At 36.5% G+C, this 24849-nt stretch overlaps 1 protein-coding gene across 14 annotated transcripts in view; it reads right to left on the reverse strand.

Annotated features, from left to right (window-relative positions):
* HS3ST5 (heparan sulfate-glucosamine 3-sulfotransferase 5) overlaps positions 1-24849 on the reverse strand; it is a 269294-nt gene that overhangs the window by 149352 nt on the left and 95093 nt on the right. For 5 of the 14 annotated variants that reach the window (XM_070496366.1, XM_070496367.1, XM_070496362.1 and 2 more), the window contains exon 2: positions 11853-12045. The gene's annotated coding sequence lies outside the window, so the exon portion shown is untranslated. Of the gene's footprint in view, positions 1-5181; positions 5310-11852; positions 12123-24849 lie in introns of those variants that run through there. The other 9 variants (XM_070496373.1, XM_070496371.1, XM_070496372.1 and 6 more) reach the window with 3 other exon arrangements.

The following is a 24849-nucleotide window of genomic DNA, read 5'->3' on the forward strand; positions in this document are numbered from 1 at the left end:
AAATTTTGGTTCTTTTGGAAAGAAGGAAAACTTGGTTGAAAGGCTACTAAACCTTTCAGTAGATATGAAGTTTTGAAGGAAAGATGCCATTTCCTGATGAGCTAGGAGCAAGCTAGGATTTAAACAGCCTACTCCGAAGAAATGGGAAATGCAATGTCCTGATTAGACCTAGCATGCCAGGGTATTAGTTGATCCTTGTTAAGATTCAAACATGTAACTGTCCTACGTCCAGAGTCCAAATCATTAGGAAACACACTCTGCTGTCAAAAGACGAACACGACTTTTTAAATACTTTTTGCGTAAGTTTCTTCAAGCACTGAACTTATGTACATATGGTATATAGAAAGAGAATTTATCACGGCCATGTCAATCCATCTAGAAATTTCTATTTGTTATTAACTTGTGTAATCTGACTTCTTATGCCTCTGTGCTTTACTTTCCCAAACAGATTGAAAACTCTTTGTGGGAGGAACTGCATTTGGTATTTCTTTGTTAGGCTTAGAGTAGTAAGTAAAATGTTTCAAAAACAATTCTGCTTTCCACAGTGAGTGATTTATTATGCAAGTCTAAACTCTAGACAAAAATGTGTAAATGCAAATACTCATTCACAATAAATGTGGTGCCCCAAGGCACTATTTCTAGCTTATAAGTATTTGGATATTACATTACAAGATATTGTCTGTCAAACCATACTTCCAATCACATTACTTTTATTTTTACTAATTTACATAATATGTGCAAAGACAATGAAAGGCTAAGGTATGTTCAATTTTACTCAGCCCAGGAGGCAAACTAAAATGCTCTTGGACCACACAGGTTTATACAGAGAGAAAGTCTGGCCACTAATTCCCTTGGTTATCAGAGAACAGTTTATCTATGAAGTGATTAAAAATGGGAAAAAAAATGTTCCTTTGGGAAAAGAATATGCAAAAAATGTTGCTGACTTCTAAATCACATAAATATTCATGGGAGGGGGAAGAGGAAAAGGAAGGGGATAGAAATTTCCAAGGACATCACTAAGGGCTTCAGACAAAATGAATTCAATCAATCAAAAATAAACATAAATCAGTTTTTTTCACAGTTTTTTTCCGACTGGTAATCTGAAATATATTAGCTTTGCAGTCTCTTAAACATCTTTTTTTTCTATTATTGAAAATAATGATTAGTAAAATGCCTAATGCTAGAATGCTAATAATTACCTATCACATTAATAAAAACCAGATGTAATTTTAAATTACAATTTTCAATTAACTCTACTTATTATGGAGGACTTTAATTGAACTGTGTCATGGATATCAGCACAGATAGAAGATCCAGTTTTTAGCTTCTTAGTCTTATAGGATTTGCCAGTGTGTAATAACAGGAGTAAAAACTAGGTGAATTATTCATTTTCTTATTTCATTCACTATCAGACAAAACCATCAAAACCTTGATAAGTTCACAAAGTACTCATGAAGTCTTCTGGACCCTGAGTAGTTTCAGCTGTTTTCCATCATCATCCACATCCATCATTTAGAGCCATGTACCTAATGTCATACCTACTTTCTAACGTACTTAAAATTTAAATTATATTGGTTTAATAAATGATATGCTTCAAAATACATATTAACATTCTACTGTGTGCAATGAGAAACCCCAATTTTATCATTATATAAAACATGCTTATATCCTTCATCTCAAGCAAATTTAGAATCTATTTGCAAGAAACAAACATACGTTTTAAGATGTACTACAATGCTTACTTAAATGAAAAACTGTCTTAGAAAATTAATTGATATTGCTTTAATTGTTTGAATTTTTTTGGCATATGAAACTCCCTAGTCTTAGCATACAAGGTCTTTCATAATTTTCTTTGTGTTTTGAACATATTGCCTCTCTGCCCTATTAAATCCACTGAAATGATTTTGCAGTGAGTTACATAATTTTCCCCTCTGAGGGTTCAGAGAGTTCTCACACATGACTCTGTATCATTTCCTAAGGACTCTGAGGAACCCAGGGCCCAGATATTACTTAAGTTGTTTGCCAAACTCAGCACTTTATACTATTTATAATTTTCTCACCTCACAATTCATTGCAAAATAATTCATTGCAGTTGTATTTCATTTGTGCCATATATTCTGACTAACAGGTAAGTAATTTCATAGCTTCATAAGTAACTTCATTTATATTTCAAAGAAAAAATCTCAAAAGATCATTCTAATTTTTTTAAAAAGTCACATTCTGGTAGCACTGAAGAGGTTATCAAATAAGGGAGGCCATTTCTGGGAGTGCAGGCCCACTCACTAAGCAGATTACTTTGTGGAATTCAAAGGTATGGTCAACTCTCCTGAATTTAAAGGAAAAATTATTTATTTTTTAAGATTTTATTTTTCCTCTTTCTCCCCAAAGCCCCCTGGAACATAGTTTTATATTTTTAGTTGTGGGTCCTTCTAGTTGTGGCATGTAGCATGCTGCCTCAGCATGGCCTGAGGAGCGGTGCCATGTCCATGCCTAGGATCTGAACTGGCAAAACTCTGGGCCGCTGAAGCGGAGCACGAGAACTTAACCACTCGGCCACGGGGCTGGCCCGTAAAGGAAAAATTATTTTAATAATAAGCACTGGAAAAATCTCAGGTAGAATGATGTACTGGATTGGCATTTTAAAGAATGTGTTGTGGTCCCAGTTGTACTACTAACTGGCTTCCTGGACCTGCACAAATTACTTAACCTCTTTGGGACTCAGTTTTCACACCTGTAAAATAAAGGCAATTGGACTAGAATTTCTGGGATCCCTTCCAGCTCAAACAGGCTGTGATTCTATAGCATTGGCAGTTAGGGATGCAGATGGTTATCAACAGGATAATAATTCTTTTTTTTTTTGAGGAAGATTAGCCCTGAGCTAACTACTGCCAGTCCTCCTCTTTTTTGCTGAGGAAGCCTGGCCCTGAGCTAACATCGTGCCCATCTTCCTCTACTTTATATGTAGTACGCCTGGCACAGCATGGCGTGCCAAGTGGTGCCATGTCCGCACCCGGGATCCGAACCAGCGAACCCCAGGCCACTGAGAAGTGGAACGTGTGAACTTAACATCTGCACCACCAGGCCGGCTCCAACATGATAATAATTCTTAAAGTAGCATCACAAAAAGAACTAAATTAGAAATGACTATAGGTTATTTTTTAAAAATATGTATTCAAGTTTCAAGTTCAGTCCTTATTTTTCTGAGAATCAAGTAAGAATTTATCTAAAGTGTCCATACCTAGATACTTTCAAAATCCAGGTTAATTCTAAAATTTATTATATGCTGGCTTGGTGTTTGAGTCTTTTTGAACTAATTAGGCATTGCTTAACATCACTGACAAGGATTACGGTTAGAGTGACACTACAATTTGAAATTATTCCATGGATTATAAACAATCAGGACAAAAGAAAGACATTTAAATTCAATATAATTTTTTATTTTCTTTGTTTGACCCCTTTGGAAATTCTACCACATTACTTGAAGAGCACTTGTTAATTAGACCACCTGTAAGAAAACCAAGCAAAGAACTTTTTAAAGCTAAAAGTTAGTAAACAGGCACAGTTGATAGTTTAATTTGGAGAAACTCTAGGGTTTAAAGTATCTCAAGTATTCACGTCAATGCATGGAAGCTTATTAATTAAAAAAAGAACATTTGGGCAACAGTCATTTAATAATGACTCCACTCTCCGAGTCCAATCCACATATTCTGATTTCCAGACAATCAGACTGAACATAGCAAAACATTTGCCAGAAGAGCTGGTACAAGCAGTGCGGGATCTGTAAATCATATCGTTCCCTTCCCTTGTTACATTCAACCTATGCTTGCTTTCTTTAATACCTTGTCATGGTCTATGATACTAAATAATTCACTTACTTGTTACGATTATTTTTTATTGTCTGTTTGTTCCAACAGAATGCCTTGTTTTGTTCACTGATGCATCTCAAGTCTTAGAACAGCCTGGCACTTAGTAGTTATGAGCCAAATATTTGTTGGATGAATGAAGAAATGAAGTTTGCATTGGATTATAATGAATCCCGGTATAGGTCTTGATTCTCAGTTGAAATCATAGTATTATGCATAAAAAAGCAAACACACATCAAGCCAGTATAGCTTATAAAGTTCATATTGCACTTGGCTGGACATTGACTTCCTCTGTTATAAAAACCAGTTGTTAAATTTGGCAGTGTTGACCAGGCACAATGAAAACGGTGCATATGTACCTTATTCATGAAAGAAGAGTGACTAATGGATGAGCAAAGTGAATTACCTGAGCCTGAGCATAAAGATAGAACAGTGGTGGTTGTAAACTGTTGGTTCTGACACCCATCTCACCTATTTGATTTTAATCAACCTGAAACTGTCATGTAGAATTTTCTTATTCAAAGGCTATGACCAATATCTTCATGACCTACATTATAGGAATGTGTGGTTTACATAGTTTAACTTGCGTTTATACAGATGTGATTATTTTAATATCAGCAGACAAAAGATGATATTTGAGCAATCTTTACTTTCTCAAACAAAGTAAAGAAATTTCAGCCTACACGGTTGAGGCCTAGTAGAGAGAAAGAAATTAAAGTGGAGAAAACGGAAAATGTATGTAAATTAGAAAAACTGTGTTACCTAGGAACAAAGGCTACTATAAAATATCATGACATCATTTAAATTTTTTTTTGCTGAAATAACAGATCATAAAGGCCAATGTGTTGAATTTTCATTGTTGAATATTTTTCTCCCTTTATTTTAATAGGAGTGTCACATGCTGGGTTCATGATGTTTCTTCACAATTTTAGGTCAGAAAAAATAAGCTTTTTCCCCCATAATTTTTCATGCTCTACAAAGTTTGCCATCATAAACCACTGTGTGCTTATTATAAACTGGTATTAGATTAGAAAAGCAATTCACCTGTATTCCATTCCCTACCGAAGCTAAGCAGCTTTGCATTATAACCAAGTTGAGTTAATGGGACTATGCTTGAAGGCTATATTCTCCTGGAACTGAAGTTACCTAGTTGTTTCTCACTGAACTTAGGAGTCTGCAAAATGAAGGCAAGAAACCTGCTGGGAGGAGGATAGGAAAATTATTATAATCTGCATTCCTAAATTGAACGAGAACTTTTGCTCAGCAGAAACCTCTTGACTGCAAACACTCTGAAATTAGGTCCTGCTGTTAAGAATACCTGTCGAGGGTGGGTTATCCAAACGTTCCACTTTTCTTCGAATCAAATACGTTGAAGGCATACATTTACAGACTTCGTGGACGTTTCCCTTCTTTTCAAAAAGAGAAGCAACTTGGGACCCATTTTTTCTGATAATGAAAAGAAATTTTGTCATTAGTTGGGTACTTAATTTTTGGGGGAATAGGTAGTTTTAATTGTCTTTGATATAGAAATACTTTCTCTTTTAAATAAATTTCAATTTAAGTGTCTTGCTTTAGATTACAGAACATGACTTTTAGACTTAGTCCAGCACCTAACACATGAACTGTTGGTATTTCTTGGCATGTTTTGGGAAGTTAAGTTTATTTGCCAAACAAACACCTATGGTTGTCCTTAAAGCTTTGATTTACTCATGACTGTATACCTTCATTATGCATTACACCCATCAGCGTTCACTATAAAGTTCCTCTTTTGTCTTAGTTATTGCTTTTTGGTCCTAAATTTCATGTTTTCTGATATTAACAGTCCGACTCCTAATTTCTTTAGGTTGCATTTGCCTACTCCTTCCTTTTCAAATTTTTAATTGACTTTGTTTTGGTTGTATCCTTGTATACAGCTTAGAGTTTTGTTCTGCACTGTGAGCCAATATGAAAATATTGTCTTTTTAAAGAAATAAATGGAGGCCGGCCCCATGGCTGGGTGGTTATGTTTGTGGCTCTGCTTCGGCAGCCAGGGATTTGCTGGTTCAGATCTTGGGTGTGGACCTACACACTACTCATCAAGTCATGCTGTTGTGGCATCCCACATGGAAGAACTAGAATGACTCACAACTAGGATATACAATTATGCACTGAGACTTTGGGGAGGAAAAAAAAAGGAAGATTGGCAACAGATATTAGCTCAGAGCCAACCTTCTTCGCCAAAAACAACAAAAAAAAGCATTGTTAAAAAAAGGAAATGCATTTCTTTACATTTATTGTTATGAAAGATCAATAAGATCAATCTTTGGTACACACTTTCTTTCCTATAATGATGGTGAGTCCATGATCTCCCAAAGCATCCTATTGGACATCTCAGCTGTTACTACGTGGGGTTGTTTTTTTCAAATTTTGCCAACCCTGGTCTGCTTGAAAACTTCTAATAGAGCAGCCTATAATCTCTTTCTTAAAAAAACATTTTTAAGTCTCTTTTTAAGTTTTCTGTTAAAAGTTTTGAAGAGTCTTTCATTATATGATCTGTTTGCCTTCCTTAATATTTGCATTTAGCTTTTTAAGAATATTTAACAGAGTGCACAGTTTATCCTAATTTATAACTTTACAAGTTAATATAATAACCTGTATATGAAGTTTGTAACTTCATAGAATAACCTTGATCTTCTATAACTTTAGAATATTTACTCCTTCCCAATTATCAGTGATAGAAAAAGTAGCATTTTTACCCCCATTTTCTCCCCTCATCCTTTGCCATCTAATGTTGGGCAATAACTTGACTTTTCTTAGTGTTTTTTTTTTTCCCTACTCTTCAACAGGCTTATACTTCTATGACTTGATTTGTCAGATTTGAATGATACCCACTGATTTCCTAGATATTGAAAATAAAGCAATCAGCTAATACATGCCCAAATTCTTTCTGTTATGTCCTCCTAAATCCTGTTAGTTGTTTTAGTTGTACAGAACAGTATACTTTTATGCTCGATCCTGTCACCTTAATCTCCATATTTATTTTAGGTTTAGTTTTAGAGTTAAATACATGCAATGCTCACAATCGTCTTTTGCAGTAGTTTCCAGAGTCACCTCTTCGTTTGATGGAATTGGTCCTTTAATAATTGCCTCAAAAAGGGCTCACGATAACAGCATTTCCTGAGTTCTCACATGTTCAGAATATTTGCCTCTAGCTTTTAAAGCTTGAAAGGCAGTTTGGCTGCACATATACCCCTTGGTACCCACTTTCCTTCCTATAATGATGGTGAATCCATGATCTCCCAAAGCATTCCTATTTCATTGTTGGATATCTCAGCTGTTGCTAGGTGGGGTTTTTTCTTCTTTCAAGTTTTGCCAAAACTGGTCTCCTTGAAACCTTCTAATAGAGCAGTCTATAGTCTCCTCTACCTAAAACCTTCCAAATATTTGTCTTCTCCAGGATAAAAGTAACACATCATTGAAGGAAAGTTCTTAAGGTCAAAAATGTCTCCAAAGTACCTTTCAGTAGACAATGATTTGCTTATTAAGTTAGCTCAAGTCATTGCACCTTCCTTGCCCTCCTTGTGCATTCCTTATAGTGCTCTTTTAAAATAAGTTAGTTATCATTTTTGAGCTGGAAGGGACCACTGGGATCATCTGGTGCAGAGGCCTCATTTTAGGATAAAGAAACTGAGGCCTAGGGAGAGGTAAAGAGATTTCCCCAAGGTCATGCCAATATCAGGAAGCTGAGTCTGACCTTGAACCCCAATGATCCTCAGGCAAGGGTTCTTTCTACTTCACTGAGTCCTTCAAAAATGTAATGATCAATTTTGTGTGTGTGTGTGTGTGTGTGTGTGTGAGAGAGAGAGAGAGAGAGGGAGAGAGAACATTTAAGATCTACTCTCTTAATTATGTGAGGTGATGGATGTGTTAACTAACCTCATTGTGGTAATCACTTCATAATATATATGTGTATCAAATCATCACATTGTATATCTCAAACTTACACAATGTTATATGTCAATTATATCTCACTCAAGCTGGAAAAAAGTACAACGATCAAACTGTTTCATTGCACTTACAGGACTCAGTGTATGCCCCGTCACATAAGGAAATTTACTTAATGTCTGCTTGATAATTATCATGTCATTTCTTATTCCAACTGCATACGGAACGACACATGCAGGATAGCTGCATCAGAGAACTTTCAGTGGGTGTGTTGTTCATTTACATAAATTGCCACTTTGATTTTCTGTTTCTTGAAACTGAGAAACTTCAGATAAATGCAGATTTAGTTTTCCTACCCAAAATTCTCTAAACCATCATTTTGAAATCAAATTACCCAGCTTATGCTTAAAACATAAGGGCCAGATTCTATCTTCAAATATACCACCCACTCTCTAACAGCAGAATTTGGCCCTAAAAACCCATTAACAAATATTGTCATTAAACTAAAGAGCTAATTACTTTGAATTCAGACAGAATGAACAAAATCATAGGCCAACTGCAGCTGGTAGTAATAATGGTGAGACTAACCGTATGTTACATTGGAGATTGAAAGAACAAAGACAGATTAACACTAATGTAACCAAACATATAAAATTATCCTCCAAATGCAGCAAACTATTATAGTTAGAAAATTCTTGAAATCACACTGGAATTATCTCATACAAAAAATGAGGAAGATTTCTACAGAATTAATCATCATAATGTGAAATTATGAGTGTTTAATGAAGGGAGAAACTTGAGAAATTTATTCTACTGCAATATTCCACAAATGATCTAAAAATATCTAAAAATCTAAGTATCTAAAAATATCTAAAAATCATTTTGATCTAAGCGCAAGTACTATTCTCATATTCAAATCAGTTTAATACTACAAAATGCAAGGGCTTTGCTTTAAGGCTATTTTAAACAACAATCAGCAGGACGACCTTGTAGTTCTATAAAAGTGAATTTCCCAGAGAAGTGAATATTCTCCCAGCCCTTAAAAAATATGTTAAAATTACATTAATAATAAATACTTTAGGAAAAGTTTTACAAACCCCGAGAAGCAATAAAAATAAGCCATAATTTCATCAATTGAGCATAACCATTAATAATATTTTGATGTACATCATTTCAATTTTCTTCCTATGCATTTGTAGCTTTTTTTTTTTTTGGCTGAGGAAGATTCGCCCTGAGCTAACATCTGTGCCAATCTTCCTTCATTTTTTTGTACATGGGACACCTCCACAGCATGGTTGGTGAGTGGAGTAGGTCCGGGTCTGGGATCTGAACCCGTGAACCTGGGCCGCCGAAGCAGAGTGCATAGAACTTTAACCACTCGGCCACAGGGCCACCCCCTCTGTAGCTTTTTAATAAAAATGGGACCACATTATAATATGGTTTATAATTTGTGGTTTCCCTTTACAGTATACTATGAGCATTTCTGCACATCAAGAATTATACTTTTACATATAAATTTTAATGACTTCTCAATTTCTTATCTTGATAATAATAAACACATTTTAATCTTTTTGGATATCTCACAAATACCATTATTATACTGTTTCATAATAACACTGATACTTCCCAGAAATTCTTACATATTTAAATCTCCTTTCTCCTGTCCTGAATAGTCCCAGATGGCTCTAGTGTTCTAAAGCTGTATCTTACTTTTAGCTCTTTTCTCCTCAATATCAGATTTCCAGATAAAGCTGCTACAGCTTGAAATAAATCTAAATTTGCTGTTTTCATTTCTAGATTGATGACGTAAAAGATTATCTAATGACGACTAGATAATGAATGATTTTAAATTTAATTACTACATTTATAAGCACCCGAGTATTTTCTTCAGATCTTCACTTCATCTTGGAGGAAAATTTCCCCCCATCTTCCTTATCAAGAAATCATTATTGAAAAACACTTGCTCAGTTTCTCCTTGTTAATAAGTCATGCCTGACCAGATGGATGTTTCCTGCTCTTTGTGTTAAGCTTTCATACAGCAAGTTTGGAACAGAAAACAAGGCCATTACATGTGAGGGGACCAGACTAGAAGTCTCAGTGGTCCATTTCTGCTCTAAAACTGTATGCTTCTAGGATTCTATACAGTTTCTATAATTTTTTCTTTTCTTGTATATTTTACTTCCTGAGTAAGGAGGCGGCTTCAGTCAGGTTCCCTGAAACTACCTTGTAAGTTTTCTTTAGGGAGCTACCATCTAAGATAAATATGCCATTGATAATGAACGTGATTCACTTGAGGACGCAATTCTATTCTCTCTCCACCTGCTCCTCTGCAAAGGAAAAAAAAAAAAAAAAAAGAAAGAAAGAGCTGAAGAATAGTTTCTATGTTTTTCTGAAATTGAAATATAACAGAAGATTTGCACCAAAAGCTTTATGAAATCTTATTTGGGGACCTTACTGAACCACAAACTTGTGTACCACATATCTGGGGAGTTTATGATCTTGTGTACTACAAATTTGGGGATTTTTATCATCAGGTATGGCAATCCTACTATCGAGAACAATTTTGCCAACAAATGCACAGGAAAATTCAATATTATAGTTAATCTAATTCTGTAACTCTTTAATTTTGATGAAAAAAGTGCTGCCGTATTTTATGTATATGACTATATTCACTTTCTTTGTGCAACACTATGGCTAACAGGCATTAAGGGATATACTTCTTTATGATTAAGGGTTTATTTTTGCCTTTTATTATTTTATGGACAAGAAACACTCCACAATATGAACAAGAGCACAGAAAGACTGATAGACAGGAGAAAATATCTATAAGCCTGAAATTCCATCAAAGAATTTTGATTAAAAACTTCACTTTTCAATATAAAAATAATACCATATTGAACCTTTAAGGAATCATCACAATTTAAGATCTGAATATGTCCCTACTAATCACTGCTTTCACTGGAAAAAAAAAAAGCAAACCTTTCATAAATTTAAAATTACAAATAATAAAGATGAAGTTCCTAAATGAGATATAGGAAACAGAAAAACAATGAAGTGATATTCTATAAATATACAGGTAACCTGTTATAAATATATCACATGATTTATAAGTTTTAATCTGTGAAGGAAAAAGAGTAGCTAACAATGTATTAAGCAGATTTATCCCTTTGAAATCTAAGGCTGAGTTTTCAAAATGAAGAGAAAAAGAAAAAACCCTCAAAAATGTAGAAATGCCTAGCCAATACCGGCAATCACTCATTATTTTCATCTTCTAGATATTTCTTAGAATTAGATCCAATAAGCATAAACATCTGAATAAATTAAAACTACACAGAACAGAGAAACAGCTAAAGAAAGCAATGACAAGACTGACACTCTGAAAGCGAAATAGGGACACCTGGGAATCAGCTCATCATATTGAACTTTAAAAAAGAATGTTAAAGAAAATTAATAATTCAACTTGGGGGGTCAAAAAGGGAGCACTAATTAGCACCTCTGTGCGAAATGTGCCTCCCTTATTTATTCTTGTGACTGAAGGAAACAAACAAGATAAAAGCCCATTTAATACAAAGTTTGAAAATTAGAAGTCTGTTGTTTTGAATGCCAATTTCAGTGTTTCTCAAAGGCCCAGGACCCACTTTCATCAGGATCATTTAGGAGTAACTGTAAAAATGCAGATTGCTGGGTGACACCTCAGACCTAGTAAACCTAACTCTCTATGAAATGTGCCCAGGAATCAGCATTTTAAGGACCTCCTCCACGTCCCACGGTGACTCTTATGCACAATTAAAATTTGAGAACACTGCATGTCATGCTTTTTTGTGTGAAACTGATTATCAGATATCAAGATTACCACCGGGCCTTGATTGAGTTTACAGTTATATGACATACAACAACTTTTAAACTTTTTATTACCCATTTTTTGCTATACTTGCACATAGGTGGCTATTTTCCTTATATTCAATAACTTCTTGTACTTTTGTAAGTTTTATTAAAATGCATTAAATATTCACTTTCTGTGTAATTCTTACACAAGAATGTGAGTTACTTCCAAAATTCACTTACCTTCAAATCCTTATGCTTATTCAGAAAGTTCTGAACATACACGATGGAAATTTTCAAGAAGAATATATGCAGTGGATTCTCTGTTTAATTCCCAAGTGTTTCAAGACTGGCCAAGGAGACTCGTGAAGTGGACACGAGAAACGCCGTAGAGAAGAGAAGTCATCAATACCGAAGCCCCTGGGTCCCCGATTGTCTGTGAGCAGAACAGAAAAACGAGTAGTTGGTCACCTGAAATTTATAGAGAATCTGCTCTGGAGAAGGTTATTTTCAGTAAACTAGCAGTGTTACTAAATTTAAACCTGGCTTGGGTTTGCTGCTCCCTGATTTAGCACAGTTGTCATTTAAAATTTCATGTCATTGTGAAGTCAGAATTGCATGATGCTGCTGCCTGCAGAGGGTTCTGGTTGAATTCATATCGCTTTAATTGACTATTTTTTCTAAACATTGCATCAAGTGGTATAATGACTAATTTTATTTTTGATATGCAGGTGCTACATTTTGGTTCTGAATTTCTTTCTAAGGCAAGGTTGATGAGGTCTCTTGGAAATATATCCTTACATGAGACTCTGTCACACCCTGGACAAGACAAAATGTGATACTTTTACTAAATCCCCATGGAATCATCTGGTACTTTCGCTATATTTTCTTTCACACGGGTGATGCTTGCCAAGATAATTAGACATAAATAAAAATAATATCCTTTCTAGTCAATATGAGTTGCCTACTCAGGGAAACCAAAATTCTTGCATCTTTGCTGAATGAGTTAAGCAGATGTTGGCAGTGGCTAATGGAAAAAGAGAATAAAACGTCTATTTTTAAAATTGGTAATTAACCAGGCAAATATTCTCCTAAAGGGTAGAGGAAGCCACAAATACAGATAAATACAAGGTCAAATACAAATGACAAGAGTGTAACACACATGTAAGCACAGAGTACAGTGTAAAACAGTAAGTTTTCAGGGAAAACTTATTATTGCTTGGCCACCCAAAAACCATTCCCAATTTTCTTCTTCTTTGCTGTGTCACAAATAGAGATGAGAAGATCAAATATTGACTTTCCCAGCCTCCTTTACTGCTAAGAATGGTCATGTGACCTCATTCTGGCCCATAAACTATAAGAAGTATGCTAAGAAATGCAGGCAGAAATTTGCTTTACTGATAAACAGAAAGATTCCTGTTCCTTTTCTCTGTTGCACACAATTGCTTGCCTTGAGTGAGGATGTGACACTTGAAGGGAGAGCAGACATCTTGTCACCATGATGTAAAACACAATGAAAGTCCAGAGAAACACAAAGATACAGGCTCTGTTATTGATGAGCAGCTGAACCAATGCTAGTAACTGCTTCCTCTGGATTCCACTTGTTTAAACCACTAGGTTTTCCGTTGCTTGCTAATAGAATTATTGCAGGTTGACACAGTGCTTAAAAAAGATTTGTTAAAAAGTAAGTGCCGCTGCTATGATTGTGGTGATAGCTATCTTTTTACTTTGCAGTATAATCTGCAAGTTCTCGTTCTGTCGAGTTGAGGACAGCTTTCATTCTGACAGAGGTGGGAACTTGCCTTCTTTTCGACTCCTAGGAAAGTTGTGCATGTAGGGAATAATGAGTCACAAGATGATGGTAACTAATTAGAACAAAACGAAATGGAAAGCTTGGCTTAGAGCTGGGTTTGGAAGAAGAGGGTCAAGTACTATGGTAAAAAAAGGAATCTCATCTTTACCTAAGTGCCAAAGCCATCACACTAGTCAAAATCTCAGTGGAAGAGTTTGAAGTTCCACCACAAATTTTATTCTTATTGTCTTGCTAAGCCCTGTGGATTCTTTGAAATATTGTTCACATCCACCACTTCATTACTGTCATCCTTTCATCAACATTTCTTACTAAAGCATAGTCTGGGCTTTCATTATTTCTTTCCTAGATTATTGCTTTAGACTCTTGAACAGATTTCTTAAACACTGCAGTATGTCCTATAGTTGCCTTAAACTTTAACTTCTTAAAACATTTCCTTGGATTCCTCTTCTGTTCAAAACACAAGAGCTCTTTTAGGTCTACTGGACTAAGTCCAAGGTCTCCCTATCATACAGATCCTTCTAGATTTCCTATCCCCCTTCCCTAACACTCTGGGTGGTTTGGTGGGAGGATTTGTCTCCACTCCACAGGTGCACCATGACTAGCTTAAGATAATCCATGTATCTCAATCTCTACCTGCAATATTAGGGATGAGCACATGACCTTAACAGGCCAATGATATCCATTCTGGAGTTTTCATTGCCCTATTATGTAAGAAAAACAACTTTGTTTTTTTCTTGCTAGACTTGAGCATGTGAACATGTAGCGTCTAGAACAACTGGTAACAATCTTGGGATCATGAGAGGAGAACCTACAGACCAGAACATATTAAGTCAATGCCAAGGAAATAGTTGAAAAACAGAAAAAGAGGAACTGGGTTCTGAGTATGTTGTTTCACCCCTGGACAGAGCCTTGCTTGCAGGTGGAATACCCTGAATTTTTCAGTTATGTGTGAGTTTATAGATGCATTTTTTTGATCAAGCCAAGTTTAGGTTGGTATCTCTGCTACTTGCAACCAAAAAGATCTTTGCAATCCATTTAGTTATATTTTTATTGTGTGCCTGCCATTTCCTTCATTTCTACTTCTCTCTCTTCTTATCTGTCTTCCACCTGTTTTTTCATGATTCAGCCATCCTCTCCCACAAAACGTTTCCAAATTTTTCTATTTCACAATGACAGAAACTTAATCTAAACCACTTTATCTTCCATTGTATATACTAATAAGAGAGCTCACCACAAGGTATGTGATGTTATCATTTGATGATGACTCTTGAATCTTATGTTTAGCTTAACATTTTCTTCTCTTATCTCCAGACTTTTATTTCTAACTGAATACTTGACATCTCAACTTGGATGTCTTGAAGGCTCCTCATACTGAATTTGTCCATAATTGGACTCATAGAAACCTTCCTCTCAAACACAGGCATCCTCTAGCGTCCCCTGTTTCTGTAACAGCACTATCAGCCTCAGTTGGATAAGCCAAAAACCAAGGTCTTCGATATTTTAAAAAAGAATCAGAGTAGATTTGATCTTTCTTTTCTCCCTCAACCTCAGTCTTTGATCATCAAATCCTTTTGACTTTATTCCTAAATGATTTTCAAATCTATCTACTTTGTCCCTTTTCTTTCTCTATCTCCCTCTTCCTTCTCCTCCTCCACGACCCACACCTTCATCACTAAGACCTTGTCTGCTTCATGGAACACTACTTGGATATTTCTGTCTCCCATCTCACATGCTGTTTCCCACCAATGTATTCTTATGGCAGTTAGAGTGATCTCTTAAAAATACACAGTTGATTATGTCAACCCCTTGTTAGAAAACCTTCAATGTCTTCCCATTGTTCTTAGGATAGAGAACATGGCCTTACATCACCCAATCTTTCCCTAACTCTCCAGCCACATCTCCCTGTGACCATTTCTATTTTTAAGCATCTTCATGTTTTAAACACTCAGCATTCAGCAGAGTGCTTAGCGTGTAGCAGGCGCTCAATAACTATTTGTTGAACGAATGAACAACTGCTTTGCTATAATTCTTGAACAACGAACTACCTTGTGTTACTATTTTTTCCTGTATATTTTATTTTCTGAATTACTTATAAGTACATTGAAGGCAAAGAAGTGTCGCTTTGTAACCTACAGTAGAATGCTATGTAAGTAGGAGGGGTTCAGAAGGTATTCAATTATATTGACATTGATATTTCTACTCTGCTTCCTTTTTAAAAGGTTGAAGTTCATTCTCTGTCTCACAATGGAGAAGTTATCACTTGCCTATAAGATTAAAAATCGACAAGGGGAAATATATTATGATCCTATCAAAAAAAATGGAAGTAAAAAATAGGAAACTTCTTTCTGATCATAATTCTACAGAATTTGCACAGATTAATTACGAAGGAGCTGTTCTGCATGACATGGAAAACCTCAGATGAGCCCTGAGTTATGCGGACAAACCCTCGAACATCATGCTTGCTATTTTCATGGACATAGTTTCAAACATTTTATATTTCTCTTTAGAAATCTTTCAAAAATGGAAGCAAAAATTCAATGCTTTAAATAATTAACACCTGAAGTCTTTTTGAGTAGAGACTGATTATTTTGGAAAATAGTTACCCCAAGGACAAATTAATTCCTAGTTTTTGGATATTTACCTGACAAGGGCAAAAAAACCCTCAGAGATTTAAATTTAAGGCAGGCATGAAATTTTAGCCTATGCTATGTACTGACATTACCCAAAAGAAGAGGAACATTTCTTAGGGTGGCCTAAAATAAGAACATGGCATTGGGAGCCTAAAAGCAATGAAACAGTGTGGCTGCGAGTATATTATACTAAACAGGAGGACACGAGGATTCATACTTCTTAAGGGCTTCTGACTGTGTTAGCTGTGCCCAGATAGTGTTTTCTAGTTGGAGAATGGTAGACAGAATTAGGATTGAGGGGATCTAGAAGGAAGAGAAGCCAGGAAATATTTAACAATAGACAATGCCAATTTTATGCCTCAAGAAAATTCTTGAGCAAGCTTAACATTCTGTTTCTTAAAAACGAGTTGAAATTTGCTGTAGGCATATTTATACAAGAGGTAATTGCCTTTGGGTTTCTACAGATCTGTTGTTCAGTTATAAATACCTCCCAGTTTTCTCAGGGTATTGAATCTGTTAGGGAGTTTGTAAAATTTTTTAAAAAAAAGACAAGGACAGGAAAGAAATAATTAAATAAAAGACCTTTCCTGCAAGAAATGCATTTTGAGAATGACTACAAACAGTCATCTTAAAAATCAGAAGACAGGCTACTTAACAATTTTCCCCTAGGGTTTTAACAGATATTTTAGGAAACTAATGATTCGTGATTTAAAATTCAACTGCTTTTCAAGCAAAATAAGAAATCCCACCAGGGTATAGTCACGATTTCTTTTTTCCTGAAACTTAAACTCCAAGGGACAGGCTGAAGTGGCACTGTTTATTTCGCTCCTCTTTATGTAAATAAAAAATGAGCTTAACTGTGTGTGGTGGAAGGACAGAGTCTTATGCTCTCCCTCTTGATACATGATTCTTTCCTGTCTCGGGAAAAATGATTCTCAGGTGTATGATATTTCACTTGCTAAACTTTTCTGTTTTGTTTGTCAATTTCTGAATCTATTGGCAAGTTTGGGTTTGTTCTTTTGCATGTAAATTGACATATGCTCTATAGTTAAAGTACAAGCTTTTATACTTCTTTAAAAATTGATTCTTTTGTTAAAAGCGTGAGATTGCCAATGGATGTCATAGCCATTCTATAATGCAAGTAGTGAAGTTTTTTAAAACACAGGGAATAAAGATGCTTATGAGTGCTAAAAAAGAAAAACAAATATGAGATTGTCCATTTATGTATACTCTATGTAGGTCTTCCTCTCAATATTGTGTAAAGATTTGAACACCCTACAACAGCATCTATTAAAAAAAGTAAAATTCTCCCTCATAATTTTGAAAACTTCCCAAGGAAATAAGAGAAATAATGTTGTATGATGAGAATTAAACAAGTAAAAGCTACGCATAAGACATCCATGATTATCCCTAGATGATCAGCCTTCTGTGATTGTCTCAATGAAAGAGTGACTGAAGAGTTGGGGAACTCTCAATACTCCACTAAGAGCTGGAAATAATGTCATTACAATGAGACAGGATTGGAAAGTGATCAGAGAAGCTAAAATTGGAGAGGATGGAAAGATGAGAGTGGCTATGATCTTGTTTTTCCTTTTCAAGAAGATCCATCTTCCACAAAATAATCCTATACAGAACCCTAGAGTTCAGTGGAAAATGGAATGTCCTTCACTAGTTTTGAGAATGAAGAGAAAATTCAGGAATCAGAAGTTGCCAGTGTTGATCAGGATCTTACATCCTCCTGGCAATGGAGAACTCACTTATTCAGCAGATTCCTCAGACTTCCCTTTGGTCTGGATGGCATGTCCCTCACAACCATCCATGTTTACTGGTCAGCTCCCCCAGTGACTGCCAAGTCAGAAAGAGGCACTCTGGGTAGAGGACACATAGGATATCAATGTTTTGGACACAGTAGTAGTGTGGTTCCCATTCATGAATTGACCGCCTAGTTCAGGTACTTCAGTCTTTTGAGAGTATGACCAGAGTGAGATCACCTCCTTGAGTCAAACTCAGGGGCTGATAATGTGGACATTCATACTCTGAGTAGTGGTAAATTCCATGAGAGCATTATAGTGTTCATTATAGACTGCCATCTGGCCTGCTCCTACTAACACACTGATCTTCTTTACTCTGTGGTTCCTACGGACATTTTCTTCAGGCCTTTAAAAAAGTGATCATTAAAAAATATGAATTTCTCTATCCTTTGCACTGTAGAGATAATTAGCACAAATCATACACAGTTCACATAAGATAGCATCCACTTATAGACACTCAGTTCAACTATCTAATTAGGTCAATAAGTCTTTATTGGACACTTGTAATAGGTTGAAAAATCCTGTAAATGTATATAGCTTTACTCATAATTCATAGAATATATTCATACTTGTAAGTTTCTTCTTATTAAAAGTTCATTCTTTACTCCCAATTACTTTCAACTGTATTTGTTTATTCGCTTTTGATTAACAAGAGTTGAAGGTAGGAACAAAGCCTTCAACATTCTTCTGCCCATAGAAGAAGTTTAGCTTACAGTGGATGCTTAATGCATGATGATGATCATCACTACATACAAAATTTTGCATGAGTGCAAAAGAGCAAGATGTTCCTAGCCTTTATCCACTATCGTTTTCATTTATTTCTGGCACTGGCAAGACAGAAGATTTGCATTGCTTCTGAGCACAGGCATGATGCATTTAGATAGGTTTTTCCATCTCTCTACAAGATAAAATATATGCTCTATAACAATTGGTACTGCAATTTTATGCTGAATTGAAATATTTTAGACTTTGATGGGCTCAACAGATATCACATACAGAAAAGATAGATGTCAAAGAACAGGAAAATGTGTAACTATCTCCATCTTCAGCACTGCTTTCTCTGGGCCCATGTTATCAGTGCTGTTTTCTCAAAATGTTTCTCAGGAAGTGAATTACACACACTTTATGACTTTAAAAATGGGTTACATATGCTAAAATGATGTAAGATCTCTTCTTGACTTATGTAAAATGGAAGTTATAAATATGTTTCAAAAACTCTTCACAACAATCAAAGACTAACTTATTTTTAGTGAAAGGCAAGGAGGTCAACTCTACTGAGAAATGTAGGGAATTCATGTGTTAATTTACACTACTGCACAGAATGGTGAGTTTTTTCTCAAGTTTACTTGACAGAAAAATTTAAGAAGCATGATTCCTTCTGCTAAAGTTATCAAGGGAAAGTTCAAAAGAGTCAAAACTAACAAAGATATTAGTACTGGATTGTTATGGAAACTGCTCTGAACAGGGGCTAGGTACTGTGGCTTCGAATCCAGGCTCTACAGCTGCCGACGAGACATAATTTCTCCCTGAAGGGTTTTTATTTTGTCTATCCATATAAAGAGTGTTGGACTAAACCAGGGGTTTTAAAATCTTGGCTGTACTTTAGAATATACCTGGGTTTAAAAAGATACCAGGGGCCCGCCCTTGGCCCAGTGGTTACATTCGAGTGCTCTGCTTCAGCTGCCTGGGGGTTCGCCGGTTCGGATCCTGGGCACGGACATGGCACTGCTCGTCAGGTCATGCTGAGGCGGCATCCCACATAGCACAACCAGAGCACTCACAACTAGAATATACAAATACGTACTATGCGGCTTTGGAAAGAAAAAAAAAAAAAAGATTGGCAAGGGTTGTTAGCTCTGGTGCCAATCTTTTAAAAAAAAAAGATACCCATGCACAGGCCCCATCCTCAAAGATGCTGGTCCAACTGGTCCACAGTGGGAAAACAGCTTCAGAACTTTCCCAGGTGAGTGCAATGTGCAACCTGAGTTGAGAATCACTGAGTGTACGTCCTCTAAGCACCTTTAGTGCCCAAGAATCTACGATTCTGGAATTTCTGGGAAAAGTCCTTTTCTCTCTTTCTCTCTCTCTCACAAACACACACATGCGGCCAAAGTTTGCTCATTAATCTGGGCTCTCATTTCTAGTCTGATGGTAGTTTTCCGTATTAGTGAGGTCTAGTTTTTCAACTAACAAATGAAAACTGTGACACCCTGCATGCAAATCAGATAAAGTATGAATTAACAGGGCAGGAAGGTAGAGGGGAGAGAAGCAGAGAAACAAATATAAGTGCTGTTAGAATATAAGCTTTCAAAGAACAATACTGTATCTGCTCATCAACATTTAATAAAAATGTTACTAGGTGCTTATTTACAAGTAGAATTTTAAAATTCTAAGTTTTTTGCAATTCTTTTACTTTCAACATATCTCAGCAACTAAAAAAAGATAATCATGACAGTAGGAACAAAGTTGACCGCTACAGAAATGTGGAGGGTTGGTTTAATCAAAGGAGACAAATTGATTTCAATGTAGAAGATGTTGATGATGATTTATTGAATGGGTAAAACTTTCCCATTTCCTAAAAGTAGACCCTATATTCATCTGAGGAGTGGAAAGATCTTTGCTAGGAAAATGCTAAATGCTAAAGCTTTGCTTTGTGACTCTGACCCTAATCTTGAAACTGGAATGGGGTTTCCTTGGGGAGGGAGGGATATACAGTGTAAGTAACAAGCATAGTAAGATTAAGACCTCTATCTCCTCTTTTTTGTAATTCTCTGTTCAGGCCACAGTTAAGAGGCTGAAGTTATGGTTTGAAACTAGGAGATAAAAACTGTGGCCCTAGGGGCTGGCCTGGTGGCGCAGCGGTTAAGTTTGCACGTTCTGCTTCTTGGCGGCCTGTGGTTCGCAGGTTCGGATCCCAGGGGCCGACATCGCAACGCTTCGCAAGCCATGCTGTGGTAGGCGTCCCACATATAAAGTAGAGGAAGATGGGCACGGATATTAGCTCAGGGCCTGGCTTCCTCAGCAAAAAGAGGAGGGCTGCCAGTAGTTAGCTCAGGGCTAATCTTCCTCAAAAAACAAAAACAAAAACAAAAAACTGTGGCCCTATTTTCCACCTATATTTAGATCTGGCTTTTGTTTCTGCAGCTGGTGGGTCTCCTGGTCTTTGAGACAAGGCAGCAGAGACAGAGCGTTAACAGGTGAATCTGAAAGGCTGCCCAAGTCTTAGATCCTCCTTTCTGCTTGAAGGGGCTTAATATCCAGAAAAAGGTGAACACGTAGTCACCGAAACTTAATTAGATAACATTCATCCATTTGTTCATCCAATAAATATTTATGATGTGCCTTCTTTGTTTTAAGGCATGGGGATATAAAGATTCTTAGATAATTTGCAAGCACGCAATTTATTCATTGACTTCAGCTTAACCTGTTTCAAGTCAATTCTCAAGATTTTATACACACTCACACACACACGCCACTTGCTCTCCACTCCACCAACAACTCTTTGTATTCTTTACTAAGTGACTTTAAGAGCTGTTCAGTGGAGCCCCTTCCTTTTCACAGGACCACTCTCTGTGCTTGAGTTGATGATGTTTCTGATGCCAAGCTACTTGCAAGATGTGTTCAGGGGCACCCTGGTTCAAATAGAGTGTGGCAGAACTTTAATACTCTGCGTGATGCTCCACAACATCACTGAGTCCAGTATTATTTCAGTGAAATATCTGAGTCAACACTGTGCTAGATGTATCTTGCAAACACAGCCATCACAAGGTGAGGTTCTGAACGCATCTTGCACCCAGCCCCTGACGCCGGCCCCTCCCTTGTACATTTTCTGACCTGGGTGGGGGAGCTTTTCATGATGTTCATCCTATTACAGTTGCTTTTCCTCATTCAAAAAGCACTAATTCACAAAGCACTAATTTGCCTCTAGGTTACTACTGCTTGACTCTTTTCAATTTATTTTTAATCCCCATCTGAAAATATCTCAGTGAAAGGAACTGACCCCAAATATTTCAATGCTAAAAGCATGAATGTCGGATGTGGGACTAGGGGAGATGGGAGGGGACATCTGGCAACGTCCACTGGTGGTAAAAAATATTATTTGGAATGACTGAAATGATCCTTTGTCATAAACACAAGACCAGTGTTGCTGTTCTGATTTAAATCCTTCATGAAAAACTGGAGTAGAGGCACAAATATAGTTTTGGAATTTAAAGTATAAAAAAGCCCACCATGTAATCTGGACTCTTTTCTCTCTGTAATTATAGTCATTTTCTAAAGTGTCTTGTATGAAAACACAGAGCCATAACTGTAGTTTTCAGTAATATCTTGGGAAAATAGCGTCTCAGAGTTTAAAATCCAGTATGCTTTTCTCTATACTGTATCACCCCAAAACTTCCTGCACTGTTTGCTGTTTGCAGGCAAGTATTGATCACGCCAGAGATGAAAGTCTGGGGTTTATTGAGGGCGTTATTCCAAGTGCCATCACTGGGACCTGCCATGTTGTCAGAGGAACAGGGAAGCGTGAGGCAATTGCCTGAAGTGGTTTTGATATCAATGGGTTACACAATCAAAGCAATGAATCCCCACTGAAAAGGCATGCAATAAGCGGAACGGGATTAAAAAAGAGAAAAGAAATCACGCGGTGATTCACAGTATTTAAAAGAGAGCTCTTTCAATTCTTTAAGCTATGCCTATATATTTAAAGAAATATCAGATTTGTTTTAAACTACAAAGAAAATACCTTATCTTCCTATTCTTGCCAGGATCCAATATCTGCAACTTCAATAGACAATAACTGCCTTCTAAAAATTACCCTCTTTGATAAACCCTGCTTGGACAGTTTAGTGTGGAAAAGTCAAAACTTTCTTTTAGCAGTTACAAGCTTAATCAGGTCAAGAATAGAGAAACACTGTTAATGTGTCCTTTATTTTTTCTCACTTTCTCTATTTTCTACCTGTTATTCCCTGTGTCCTTCTGAAGCAATATTCTCCCTTTTATCTACGTTTATTATGCATTCTCTCTACAACCACCCACAGCTTTTTTTTTTTTAATTTTTTTTAAAGCAGATAAGCACTGAGAAAGACAACTTTTGCATTCAACTTTTCTATCATGAAGGATCCTGGGCTCTTATCAAGTCAAGTCATAACATAGAAATTTATCCACCTGGTAATAAGATCTCAGGTAATATCCCTTTGCTATATTGATTTTGCAAAAAAACACATCTTTGTTGCCAGACCTTAGAGCATAGTGACAACTCTCCATTAGACATTTTGAAAAGACATGTTGAAATGTCTCCAACTAACCTAGGCTACAGAGATTGTATGGGGATATGTAATGAAGAAGGATTAGAATAAGAAAAGAAGTTGCTGCACAGTGGCATGACAAGATCCGAGAGGCATAAACACAATAATTTTCCCAAAAAAGTCAGTTAAAATGTGAACTTCTCAGAAAGAGATATAATGCCTACACTATTGAAATGAATTCTCCTTTCTCTCTAGATTGTAAGACCCATGGGGTAGTGTCTTGTATCCTCAGCACCAAGTTCAATACATCGTCTATAACTTCGCTGTCTAATATGGTAGCTGTAGCTCTCGTGGCTTTTTAGCACTTGAAACGTGCCTACTACAAACTGAAATGTGCTGTAAGTGCAAAATATGTACTGGATTTTGAAGATTTAGTGTAAAAAAATTCTCATTAATAACTTTTATATGGATTACATGTCAAAATGATAATATTTTGGATATATTGATTAAATAAAATATATTACTAAATTTAATTTTACCTGTTTATTTTGACCTTTTTAAAATGTGGCTACCAGGAAATTTAAAATTCTATATATGACTCATACTTCGATTAAACAGCACTTGGCTAAAGAGCTTGATATCATGTGTTAAATGAACAATGAGAGAAGGAATGGATGAATGAATGAAAAGTGCCTGAATCTAGAGCTGATGTTACCAGAATGAACACTATCTAGCTTTTGATAGCATGATACTCAAGAAAAATAGGTCAACAAGTGTAGTGGACTTTGCCAATGTCCCCAACTCTAACTCTTCCAGCATCCATGCCCATTGCTATGTAAGCAGTACTCAAGCAGTCCTCCCCTCCTCCTCTTCTTTGGGTTTGGTCATGTGACTTGTTTGTCAATGAAACGTTAGAGACAATGATGTGAACAAAGGCTTGAACAATGCTTGCACTGTTGAGTGTGCTCTCCAGCACTTCTGCTATGGTTGTGAGGACCTGCCTAGGCAGAAGGATGGGAGACATAGAGAACAGAACTGAACTGCCCCAGTGGAGCCCAGCCTAACCCCTGGCTGATCCCCATCCACAGGAGCAAACATCTGAGATCATCACAGCAACCTAGCCCAGCACAGCCTAGATCAGCCAACTACCAAACACCCACAGATCCATGAACCAGAGAGATGCTTATTACTGATGCTGCTGAAATTTTATGATTGCTTGATAGCCAGCCTTTTTTGAAATACCTAACTGATACTGCAGTATAATTTTCAGAATGAGGTTTCATTCTTTTACTGTGACAATTCACATTGGGGACCTTATAGTTATACTTGAAAATTTCCCTCTCTCTAACCACTTAGATAAAATATTTTTTGCTATGATGACAAGTATGAGAACTTGGGAAGATATTCTAGCAGGAGCTGGACAAATTCATCCTAGAAACATAAGTCATTGATTATCAAGTGGAGTTTTTAGGCAAGCATTAGCAGGGATGCTAAAGCCTAAATGGAACTGAATAGCACATTATTATTCTTACTTTTTCAGGCAAGTGGGGATTTGTTAAAAAGGTCCTCCCTATGGATGTTCCTAGTTTTCTGTTGTTGTTGGGGGGAAGCTGTTACTATGTGAGTACCCCAGCTTTGTCTTACCACACTACTTGCTGAAAGTGGTACTGGCTTTGCCTGCTTGAGTCATCCCCTACTCTGCCCCCAACATGCTCCTGGAAGGGTCCTCCTACTGCCCCATTG

Source organism: Equus asinus, chromosome 24 (assembly GCF_041296235.1).
Source record: "Equus asinus isolate D_3611 breed Donkey chromosome 24, EquAss-T2T_v2, whole genome shotgun sequence".
In the NCBI taxonomy this organism is placed as follows: domain Eukaryota; kingdom Metazoa; phylum Chordata; class Mammalia; order Perissodactyla; family Equidae; genus Equus; species Equus asinus.